The sequence below is a fragment of the Prosopis cineraria genome, unplaced genomic scaffold (assembly GCF_029017545.1).
Source record: "Prosopis cineraria cultivar Desert tree isolate PC_DT_omini unplaced genomic scaffold, ASM2901754v1 PC12, whole genome shotgun sequence".
NCBI lineage: Eukaryota > Viridiplantae > Streptophyta > Magnoliopsida > Fabales > Fabaceae > Prosopis > Prosopis cineraria.
In genome coordinates, this window is record NW_026555343.1 from 34,822,200 (window position 1) to 34,835,297 (window position 13,098).

The 13,098-nt window shown below is 30.7% G+C and overlaps 1 long non-coding RNA gene across 2 annotated transcripts; it reads left to right on the plus strand.

The window, feature by feature from the left end:
- The first annotated feature begins 1,492 nt into the window (after positions 1-1,492).
- On the plus strand, positions 1,493-12,261 carry LOC129288372 (uncharacterized). 2 transcript variants are annotated; one of them, XR_008587989.1, is made up of 4 exons: positions 1,493-1,603; positions 2,401-2,551; positions 7,783-10,850; positions 11,944-12,261. It is a non-coding gene; the product is annotated as an uncharacterized LOC129288372 (long non-coding RNA). The 2 variants fall into 2 exon arrangements; XR_008587990.1 differs by lacking the exon at positions 2,401-2,551 and having other exon boundaries at positions 1,563-1,603.
- The last annotated feature ends 837 nt before the right edge of the window (positions 12,262-13,098 follow it).

The window sequence follows — 13,098 nt, forward strand, 5'->3', positions numbered from 1 at the left end:
CTTTGAGGAGACTAATACGAAATTGTTCATTTCATTAAATTTAACATGTATTAGGTTTTCTGTATTAAGGTGCTCTTAAAAGCTTGCTATGGTTTTTGATGGGGTCATACTTTTTTTTCATTTCCTTAAAAAGTCTTGTTTGATCGCTGAATTAAATTTTTGCTTATTGTGTATTTTACATCAGTTTCCTACCTTTTACCTTGAGGACAAGGTGTTACTCATTCTTTTTTTTCATAGTTTATCTTTGGTACTCATCATGTGATAAGTAATCTGGATTGTTTAGACTAAAAATCTAAGTGGTCTAGATTTTTTATATTTTATTTTATATTTAATAAAATAAAAATTATAAGTTTTAATAAATTAACTATATCATTAATTTGAACAATACAGATTTAATTTGGATGATAAATTTAATATTAAATATCTTTATAATTTTATAAATTGACTATTTGATGTACTTTTAATAGTCTAGATTTCAAATTTTCAAATTATAAATTTTTTTAAAACTCCAGTTTGAAGACTATCTTTATTTTTATTTTCTTAATATTTATTTACTAAAAAAAATTTTAAAAACAATTTAGTTTTAAATCCAAACTGTCTAGAATATCACAATCAATTTATAGAAATTATAAATATATTTAATATTAAATTTATCATTCAAATTAAACCTACATTGTCTAGATTGATAATAAAGTAGATTTATTAAAATTTAAAATTTTTATTTTATTAAATATAAAATAAAATAAAATAATTTGGACAGTCCAAATTAAAACATTGAATAATTTGTTTATACTCACATGAATGAATAGGAAAAAGAGAGAAATGGGCTGAGTTGATCCAACGGGGACAGAAGGGGTAGATTAGTAAATGCAAGCATGTTGTTGGGCGAGCGAGAATAGGAATCTGAATATAATATCATTGTGTAGGAGTGAGAGTAGTGTCGCAATCTCCTTTGCCCTGTTGGATTGAAAAGGAAGTTTTACTTTCCACTTAATATATTATTTTTCATTGCATGCATGAATGAGTGTTATCCACTCATTCCATATGTCTATAACTTGAACAGAATTTGAAAGTTAATATTTTTGTGAATATCATATTTTATCCAGATTTTTAGATATATATTGAAAATGAATAAAAAAACATAATAATTCAAATAGATAAAATTATAGGTTCTTAGGATAAAAAATAAAAAATAAATAAGAATTTTAAAAAGAAAGATTTTTCACCTCGGGGACTTCTACAATTATGGTCTTCCCAAAATTAATTTACATGATACGATTATAAAGTAGATTGGGAAATAAAAAATGGAAGTCAAATGAGGCCATAAAAAAAATAATAATTTCAAAAGGAAAATTTTCCATTTTGGCGACTTCCAGGTTACGGTCATCTGTTATAATGGAAGTTAGCAAATAAAAAATGGAAGCTAAGTCAAATGAGGGCCATAAAAATATTTAATACAATGGGATTATAATTTGATGAGGTCATTACTGAAAAAAACCCTAATTGTGTCTATAAAAAGGAGGGAAGAAGGCCAAAGGGAGGCAGACAAATTGGGGGAAAAAAAAAAAATTAAAGGAGACGGAGCACGCTGGGAATCTGAGAAGTAAGTAAATTCTTATCCTCGCTGAATGTTATAGCAATTTGGGGTTTGTTTTGCCATTCATGTTGTTAGCCAATGATTCGCATGTTGAATCCTGAAGCCTTCTAAGCTTGCTCTCGATTTGTTTGCTTGTTGAATTCAAAATAGCTCTTCGTTAACCGCACCCTCATCCATTTACTGGCTTTTAGTTTTTAGTTTATTTATATGATTGGTCTTTGTTGTGTGTTCATCCTAAGGTGTGTGATAATAGATTATCATGGATATTATTTTGTGCACGAGAGCACGCACTAGACACTTGCAGGATTTTTTGTTTAATTCGTTGAAACTACGAAGAATGTTTTTTTTTCTTTGTCCAGAAGAATGTTCTTATAGGAAAGGAAAAGAATGCTTACAATCTGATTTCAATAAGTTCTTGAGATAATCTAAAGCAATTGTAAAAAAAAAGTTTGTGAAATAAGAAAAAAATTTGGCTTCTTAAAATGTTTTGCATCCAACCTTGTGGATTGTGATATACTATAAATGCAAGGGCTAAAAACATTGACAAAACCTACTTTGCTTCTTCTCTTTTTTTTTTGAATATAAGGCTATAGAAAACCGTGCAAAACTAGGTCAAGTCAAATCGTATAAGAGTGCAACATTCTGGCGGAGGGTTGTCAAAAATCAAGATGTCATTATTCTCGTTTGACGCTTGATGAGCAAGCCAGTCAATATATTGTTAGCATCTTTAAATACATGGTTGAAGTTAACTATCCAATCCTTCATGACGAGTTCTCTAATTTTCATTATGGTTTCGTTTAAAGGGTGATCCAGGTTGTGGTAATGCTGAATAAGACATAGAGCTTCAAGAAAGTCAGAGTAAACATTGACGTAGGTAAATTTGTATCTCCAACAAAGAGAAAGATCTTCAAGGATGGCCAAGAGCTCAGCAGTAGTACTAGAAAGATAACCAAGGTATTTAGTAAAATTTTTATCCAGTTGCCTTAGTGATCCTAGATAAGGCCACCACAAGTAGTAGCTTCGTTGGGGTAAGCAGAATCATCAATATCCAACCTAACTCAACCAGGTTTGGGTTTGATCCATTTGGTAAGAGATCTGTCATGGTTCAAATATACATTTCCAAGTAGAGCTTAAAGACAGTGATCATTGATGAAGGTTTGTGTGCTAAAGAAGATGATGTCTTTGTTAGGAATATGTTCTTTAGAATATATATGAGAGTAGCGATCTTTCCAAATGGTCCAATATATCTGAGTGAAAAGTTTGTTCCAAGGGGTTCTTCTAGTATTTTGGCCTCCAGTATTATTCTTAGCATTCTAGAGTATCCAATTGTGCAAAGAAAAGAAAAAGAAAGTGTTAAATTTATAGAATTTAACTAATTTCATCCAAACTTTCCTTGATTTGCTACAATCACATAAAATGTGGATGGAAGAGTCAGGGGAGTTGCAACTGAAGGGACACTTTCTAATGGTAGGAGTCGCGTTTCTGGAATTGACAAATTTAGTATGAAGATGATGCCAAGTAGCTTTCTAGAGGAAGAACTTGATTTTTTCATAAGTAGTTCATTTTCAAATAGTAGACCAAATGTTAGAAGTTGTTTGTGTCTCACAGTTCTTAATAACTTTATAAGCATATTTGATTGAGAAATTGCCATCAGAAGGTTTCCAAATAAGAGTATCATTTCCTCCATAAGGGTTTAGAGGTTGAATCATAAGAATAGATTTAATCACATTTGGTTGAAGGTAATGCTTAATTTTTTCAATATTCCAGCCCTTGTCATAGAGCAAAAATCAGAGACTCTAGCATGAAAGATAGCTTTTACTTTAGGGGAAGCATAAGTAACAAGAGGCTTAAGTAAAGGTGACCATTTATCATACCAAAAGGATATTTTCTCTCCTTTACCAACTTTTCAGCCAACTTAGGATATAAAAGTATCCCAAACTTTATAGATACTTTTCCCAGTATAAGAGGATGAATTCATATTGTAGATCATCGAGATGATAGGTTTATTGCATTTATATTTTTTCTCAATAATCTAAACCCAAAGATAGTTAGACTTTATAATAATACCCCAACAGAGTTTCATAATGTAAGCAATTTTTTAACTTTCAATTTTCTTGAAACCAAGACCGCTATTCTTCTTATCCTTATTAACACTGTCCCAATATATAAGGTGAGGTTTTTTGTTCCATCAGAGGAGTCTCACAGAAAATTTTGAGAGCTTTTATCTAATTCTAAAAGGACGTTGTCAGGAAGGAGCATAGTTTGCATAATATAGCTAAGAAGAAAAGAAAGTATAGACTTTATAAGAACATATTTTCCAGCAATGTTGAGAGATAACGGCTCTTCCACAAAGATAACGAGACTTAGTCTTATCAAGAGGAGGGGAAAAGGTTACTTTGGAAGCTCTTTCATGTAGAATGGGAATCTCAAGGTATTTGCCAAGATTTCCTGTAAAGAGGATGCCCAATTCATTACTGAGTTGTAAAGCTCTATTGATGTTGATACTTTTAGAGCAATAGAGTTTAGATTTTGCATTGTTAATTTTTTATCCAGAAGTATTGCATAATTTTTGAAGGCAATTTGTATGATTCTAGCTTGAAGAATGGATGCATATGCAAAAAGTAATAAGTCATCAGCAAAGAACAAATGGAAAATAAGTGGACCATTAGTAGTTAGATTAATAGGTTTTCAATCATTTTTATCTATATTACTAAAAATATAGTGACTTAATCATTTAATACAAAGAACAAAAAGATAAGGTGAGAGGTGATCTCCCTGTTTAATGCTATGAGTGTGCCTAAACTTATGAGATGGTTCGCCATTCCAAAGGACTCTCAAGCAAGCAAATGAGATGGTTGTCATGATGATTTTTCTGAAATGGATATTTATTCCAATGGCGTGGAGAGTATCATTGATAAAATCCTAAAAGCCTTTTCAAGATCCAATTTAGGAACCATGAATCCTCTTTTCCCAATTCTAGATCTCATGCAATGAATAACTTTTTGAGCTATAATAATATTGTCATTGCTTTTTCTCCCTTGAATGAAACTACATTGATTGTCCCCAATTAGGTGATTCATACATTCTTTAAGACGGTTAGCAATTATCTTGGTGATAATTTTGTAGCTAACATTGCATAGAGATATCGGGCAAAAATCCTTCATACAAGTAGGGTGATCCAATTTAAGGATAAGAGTAATAAAGATGTCATTAACCTTAGCAATTGTTTTTAGATCCTTGAGGCCTTCTTAATCAAAGTGAAGATGCTCTCTTTTAGGTCATCTTAATAGCAATGGATAAAGTTAGCGTTGAGACCATCAGGGCTGAGAACTTTAAAAGCTCTAATGTCAAATGCAGCTATTTTGATTTCATCATCAATAACTTCTCAATTGAAGGAAAGAAGTTGTGTGTTGGACAGAAAGGGGAAAGATCTTTTAGTGATAAGCTTGGGTTTCCTCTGGTTATCTTCTTTAGAAATATTTTCAAAGTAAGAAATAGCTAAGTTCTTGAGAGAATTTTGCTCCTGGATCCAGTTGCCATCCTTTTCTTTAAGAGATACGATTTGATCCCTTTTTCTTCGAATGATAGTATAAGCATGGAAAAATTTTCATACTGTGCCTACTCTACCACCAATAGGTCAAATTGCTCGTGCAGTAAGTTTGGCTTTGTTTTGATCAAATGTTATTATGCTTGGTGTTATTGTGCCAAGTCAAACCTACTTTGCTCATTAAAATGTTTTGCATCCTCTGTATGGTACACTTATTTGGGATTGACATACTTTCATTTTATTAGAGAAAAAGCTTTTGGCATTGCAAATCTATGTCTGTATCATTCCATCTCGTTCTCTATCCCCCTTCTAAGGTAACTTAAAGTTTTGCAAAAGTTCTTTAATTCAGTACAACCCAATCCATTAAAGATGAGAATAGCCCAATTTTTTTTTTTTTGTGGCTTACAATTTGACTTGACCTTTTTATAAAGAAGTCAAACTTGAGGCTTTTTTAGTTTTTACAAACTTATTTGACTAGATAAGCTAAGCTTGTTTGTTTAAAGCCCAGCTTGTAAGTCTGCATACAGAGTATTCAATACAAAGTGCATGTTTTTATAGTCTGGCAAGAATAAATTATTTTCATATTAAAAATAATTTTTTATATTTTGATATTTAAAAATTATTTATACATCTTTATTATATATATATATATATATTATTCAGCATATAAAATTTTATATTATTTTATTATATATATTATTAACCATCTTAAATTTTAGACCGTTGTTTATATATATTTTTAATAAGTAAAACTATGCATAACACAAATTACATATATTAAATTATATATGTCTTTTTAGTAACTATACATTTAAAATTATCTTTCATTGTATATCATCCAAACATTTCTAATAGAGCACTCCTTGAAATTTTTTATCATATTTTTTAAACATTTTTAATATATTACACATTTCTATAACAAAAATTATAAATTATATAAATCAATATCTTTTTTTATAAATGTATATTTAAAAGAACATTTCACTATATAAAATCTAAATAACTTTTAGTTAATCAAGCTGATTTTTTTTAAAAAAATATATCCAAACATAAATTTCATTACAGCAACTGACTTTTATCAAATAAACTTTTAACAAATAGATTTTTGACAAATTAAAAACTAAACACACTAAATCACGGCATATTGTTTTCCAGAATAGCTTTGATTTATATCGAGAATCTTAGATATGCTTTTATAATTTTTTTTAGGGGAATATAATGCTCCCATTCTTCTTAATTACCAAGGAACTTGAATATAGGAATTCACATAATGACGTGCATGTACGTACAGCAAATATTAGCCTCTAACTTCATTTTCAAAATAACAGTAGTAGTAGTAGTAGTGATGATGATGATGATGATGATGAAAAAGGAAAATAAAAAAACTTGGCTCCCAAAGTAGGGGGTTCAACAAAAAATAAAGCATATTATGAGTTTATGGATTTTTTTAATTTTGAAAAATCTTTTAACATTTGATATTGCTTAGTTGCTGATTGTATTGATTATATATATGTATCTAAATATTTAATATTCAATTATTTATATAGTTATATCTACATTCCAAAATTTTTAAAAATTACTATGTATTGTATCCGATATGCATCGGTGTTTCATAGATAGGCTTGAAGCCTACTTAAAGAATTTGAGGCCTAACTTCAAAAGTCTATTTAAAGACCTACACATGAAGTAAGTATTTAAAAAAAACTTTAAGTTAGGTCAGGGCCTATTATAGGCTCAAGTTTGAGCCTAGAAAAAAACCTGCATACATGTTCAGGGTTGAGCACCTTGTTGCCGGCTTAGGCCCGTTTAGCCAAAGTCTAGCTTAGCCTGGCTTGGCTTGTTCTCGAAATTGGAATCCTAGCTCCTGAAATTGAACAAGGACTCTCAGATGCTACACATTGCTCTTGTAATTTTAACTGAGCAAATCTATTTTTTCCTCTCCTCTGAGAATAATTAATTTCAAACACGTGATCGTTTTTGCTTTTTATATGATTCTCTCCATGCCTTTTCATTTTTAGACAATACAACATTTAACTCCAATACAAAGTTTTTTTTCCCTTCAGATGACTCAAAATCCAAAGTTGATAGCTTTATGTGTAACTCATCAAATCATTTTTATTTAGAACTAAGTAAAAGCTATTAATTAATTGGGAGTTAAAAAATTGTTCTTGCAATTAATTCATTCTGGAAAGCAGAGATAGACATTCTAAACCCCGTAGTTTATTGAAATTTAACTGTAATTGATGATATATGATTATTCAATGTAAAATTTAGCTTAGCTCTTTTGCATCCTAAAATTTAGCTGTCATGAACTCACTATTTCTAGCAGGCCTGTTGTGCATGTTTTCATTTACATATTCTCAATCTCATTAGCAATTTTGTGTCTTCTTTTGTGAGGTCATGAATATTGAGCAAAATTCTAACATTGACCAACCTCAATCTTCTTGTTTTTTTTAGGTGAAATTTGTTTTTTAACTTCATGTAATGGACTTAAGACATGCTGAAAGTTGTTGAATTTAAATCATTTGTCTTGTAACTGAAATACTTTTTATTGTTGTTGGAGATTGTTATGGATATATACTTGTGATAAATTTTATATGATTATAAGTAATTTTATTATTTTAATTGAGTTTATTAGGTTGAAATAAATTGTTACTTCCCATAGAGGAGAAAGTGGAGAAAAGTGAGGTATTCGACAAAATTAAGACTAGTCTCCCAGTTGTACTAGACCAATTTGGTCTTGTTCAACTTCGGTTTATACTAGGGTCAGATCAGACCACAGGTTGCCTGACACAGTCCTTTCCATAAAAAAGAGCAGACTTTGAGTTAGGTTGAAGTCTTATCTGGTCTGTCCTTTGTGTAGCCCTAAGTGACTGTAATTACCCCTACTGACTAGAAGCTTATGTCTGTCAAGGTGAGTTTTCGAGGCAAGCTACATTCTTTCAAGTTTTACTGCTTACATATGTCAACCTATTGATCCTGGGCTATTTCTGAAAGACAGGAACTTGAGAGTTAAACTAGGATGCTGGGGAGGATTGCTTGCCGGAATTGCTATTCCAACGGTTGGCTACGAGCCCTTTATGGTTGTTTCCACCTCACAGCCTTGTTAATGCGGGTCTTTGCTTGTTAAGATTGGTTTTGGAGAGTTTCCATGGTATCACGTTTTGTTATTGATGGATGTATATCCGTGTCGACAAGATATGGAGTTGAGTCCGCTTTGCTCCATGACAAAGCTCTCCCTTTCAAACAATGGTTACTTAGATTGTATCATGCTGCTTCTTTGGCAGTGATGTTGGAAGACCATGAGTTTGATGAAAGTCCTATAGTAGATTATGCAAAGGTAATGGTCAATTTTGGAAGAAATAGCACGAGCCTTTCAACTCTTAAAAGAAAGCGTGGTTTATTTCCTATAGTGGACTCAATGATTAAAACCTCAAATTGTGTGGCCGAACTTGCGAAACATAAAATGATCAGGAAAGCTGTTAGGCTGTATGGATATCATCATTCAATCACTGCCTTCAAAATTATTATTCACCTATATACATCGGCAGGAATGCGAACGGAAGTATCTGCATTGCTTAAAGATATCGTTGGATTCTATGGGAAAGCCAAGTTCAACACATTCAAATTGTTTGAAACTCTGTTAGATGCACGTCAGCATGCGGAACGATCAATTGTAGTGTATGACATGCTTATAAAAGTACTTGCATCCAATTCCATGCTTGATGCGTTTCATTTGATGTGTTCATGAGAATTAAGCAAAGGGGTTTGAACCTGAGATATTTTCGTGCAAGTTTTTGTTGAAATGCTTGGGAGAAACAAACAGGGCGGAGTTGGTTGGAAAATTATATGAAGAGCTAAAAATCTCAGGTCCGTCACCAAATATTCACACCTATACAATTATGATGGGCTTCTATTGTAAAGGAGCTAGATTGTGGGCAGGACGTCGATATCAACCAAGCTAATGGGATTTTAAAAGAAATATCCAGGAGCGGGGAAAACCCAACTACTTTCACATATAGAAATTATATTTGTGGACTTTGCAAGCTTGGTCCTGTTGCTGATGCTGTGCAATTTAAACGTTTGTAGCTACAGTATTTTAATCCGTGCATTTTGCAGAAAAGGGGATATAGAGAAAGGTCTTGACTTGATTGAGGAAATGGAACTTTAGAATTTAAAACCATCCATAATTAGTTACACCTCCCTTTGCCACGGTCTATCCAAGAGTAACCTAATGGAATATTCAATGTCTTCGTTTCAAAATGTTGGCGATTTTGGATGCAAATATGATCAGGCCGCTAATGAAACTTTAATCAAAGGATTTTGCCATGGAGGTGATATGGATTCAGCCAAAAACCTTATGGAGGAGATGACTACAAATGATCTGGCTCCTACTTCTTTTGGTTTCCAGAGTATAATTGGAGGATTCCACAAACAGGGGCTCTTAAACAAGGCACTAGAAGCTTTCAATTGTTGGATATTATAAATATTTTTGAATATTTTAAAAGAAATTATTATAAATTAATAATATTAATTATTATTTAAGCCTATTTATTATTTTGTAACATATAATTTAAACAATATTATTATTTGAAACTATTTTATTAATTGTGATTAAGGTGGTTTTATTGCCTAGCACTATGAGATCTGCCTATAAAAGGTAGCGCTTGCCACAAGTTCAAGAAAGGGCTTGGTGCTCTCTATCTTTTTCTCATCTTCTATCATATTGATTTACTGTGTAGTTACCTAAGTATATTCTATGAATTTCTGTTGTTCTGTGTCTCTACTTTTAGTAGGAAGAATCTGTTTAATCTTGAAGAACTCCCCCATGATCAACCTAATATAGTGGAATAGCTTTTAAGGATAGTATCTTTGAGCACAACTCAGACTGTGATTTTAACCTACTAGTGCCAACATCAATTCCATGTCACAATGTGGTGTCTTGCCAAATACCATCACTTACAATTTTATTATTGAAGGACTCTGCAGAGAAGGCCATTACATGGAGGTATTGGAAGATTTCCAAGACCAAGGAATTGAGCTAAACTCACGTTCATATAATGCTGTGATCTGCTGGCTGTGCAAGGGAGGACATTTAAAAAGGGCATGGGAGCTCCTTCCAAGAATGATGAAAAGGAATGTACTTCCAAGGAGTTGTTATTTATAATACTCTCATACATACTTTTGCCAAACAATCAAATCTAAAGAAGGCCTTTCGGTTATACGAAAGCATGCTAAAAGTAGTCACTCTCAACACCGTCACTTATACAGTTCTTTTTAACATCTTTTCTCATGTGGGCAAAATGCGTGAAGCATCATTTGTTTTTCACAATAAAATGAAAGAAGATGGTTTGAATCCCCAGATCATATTTCATTTACATCTTTAATAGATGTTTTTTTTCGTACTGGTGAATGAGAAGGGCCTGGAAAGTATACAAAGAAGTGTTGACTAAAAACCTTTCGCCTGATGTATTTACCAAAACATGTTTGATATATGATATGGTCTCTCGCCTGATTGATGAGATGAACACAAAAGAAGTTACTCTTGGTGTTGTCACTTGCTCTTTTCTCATTTGTTGGTGCCTTAAACATGGATATGAAGATAAGGCAAAATGAGGGCAAATGGTATTTCACCAGATGATATAACTCGTACGGTTCTTTCGTTACGTGACGGTGTAAAAGCCAAGGTTGCATGATACCTTGAAGGTACGTGACTCACATTTTCTTCTCATGTTTGAATATTTAGTTATGCTAGTTTACTAAAATTTTCTCTCTAATTGATGGTCCATTTGAAATAATATTATCATTCATTCCAAAGTGCTGTTCAATTCTTGTAAGTTGTAACACTCGTTGTTGTTAAAAAAAAAAAATCACATTTCTTGCATCCTAATCTTTGAATTTAGCGTGGTGAACTGTCTTTTCTTTTTTGAAAAATTGAATCATATTTCCTATGTAATTGTCACATTTCTAAAATAAGACGTGACTGATATAGAATATATATATAAAACTTATATCTCTTATGTCTTGGACACATTTTTTTTCCTACAAAGCTATAGACATATTTACAATATAAAATATATCATCTTGATTACATTTCATATAAACACAATAATAAATTTCTTGTAAAATACTTTCTAAAAAAACTCCTCTATAAATAAAATTTCTTAAAGTTTTACAACAAGTAATAATATCAATTCAACAAAAGGAGGTCTGCTCCTTACCAATAGATATACAATTTTAAAAGAAAAATGAGGATTCTGCCTTCGGCTTAAGTAGAGCACCTAGGGCCCAAATAATGAAAATAATACAAAGTTTAAATTTATATCAATTTGAGATTTGTTTGAAATAATTTTCCTACTTCAATTTAGTATAAAGCTTCTCAATGATCAACTCAAGATACAGGTTTAGTTATACCATCTAAGGTCAAATTATTGTTTCCAGTTAATAACGTTCTATATTTAAAACTAAAGGAAAAAAGAAGAAATATAAATGGAATAAGCATGAATTTAACAAAAATAGTCATTTACAATAATAGAAGTGCATAAATCAATTAAAATAATTTTATTTAAACATTTCACCCTAAAACATCCCCATAATGATAACACAACAATTAAATTCCACTTTCTAACTATTAAGTTCATATTAAACAATTAGGAGATGTATTGCTCATTATAAAAAAAAAATCTATTCATAAAAACTAGCTTGTTTAATAGGATTAATTTAAAAATAAAAATTTCATAATTTTCTTTAACAAGACATTATTAGAACTGATAATAAAAAACAAGAATGTTTTTAGCAGGACTTTAAAAACAAGGAAGTGGGCCCTGTTGGATGGGTACAAGCACTATCACCTCCTTTATCTCTCTTACTAGCTGAGGATGAGGATGTCAAGAGTTCTGTTCTGGATTCTGCCCAAGGTGTAGCTGGCCGTGATCAAGATTATGTTGGCTAAGTGTCTTTCTCTGTTGTTGTTTCTGTCTGGTTTTTTTCTCTCTGCTATTTTCGTTTTTGTCTTGCGTTTGCTGCCGTTTGTTTTTCCCTCTTGTTGCTGTCTTGCTACTTTGGTTTTTGCCTTTTGTATCGCTACTGGATTCTGATTTATGCAATAGTTCTTACCTTTGGCCCCAAAAAAAAAAAATATTTATCACAATAGCTCGTTACAATAATTGTTGATGGATTCAATTAGGTCACCTTGTGCAATAAATACAAGCATTGTGGGCTCATTTAAAATTATTTTTATTTTATTATTTTAAAAATTGATATTTTATAAAATATGTTCTGAGAATAAAAAAATAATAAAAATAAATATTTTTTATTTTCTCTTCTTTTTTAAAATAATAATCTCAAAACATTTAAAAAATATTTTTTATTTTTTATTTTTTAAAATATTTTTTAAAAATACGTTATCAAATGAATTTTTTCTCCTGAAGAACAAAAAAACTATTTTTAAAATAAATTGTTAAATAGGCTCTAAATTTCTTTTCCTTCTAGATATTGTCCTCACATTTTCTCTTTAGTTTTGAACCCTTGGGCCATTTTTTAAAATTTTAAAAATAAATTATTTTTAGATTTTGTGATATTTTCATATATTTCTATTTATAAAAATAATTTATTATTTAATTTTTTTCAAATTTAATGATTTCTTTTGTATCTCTCTATTTTTATGAACATTCACTGTATCATAAGGTACTTAAAGTAACCTTCTAAAATAATTAACATTTTTTTCAACAAATAATGCAAAAAATATTAAAATTGATTTTAAAGAATAGTCATTTTTTATGAAAAAATTCTGTTTTAGATTATTTTTCATTATATATTTTTTAAAAAAATTAGATGAATGAAATAATTATATAATTTTTCACTCTCTAAAATTTAAATACATAATTATGTAATATTAAACGATTTAAATATAGGAAGATAATTATTATAGAGTTACCTGCCATGAAACCAAGAC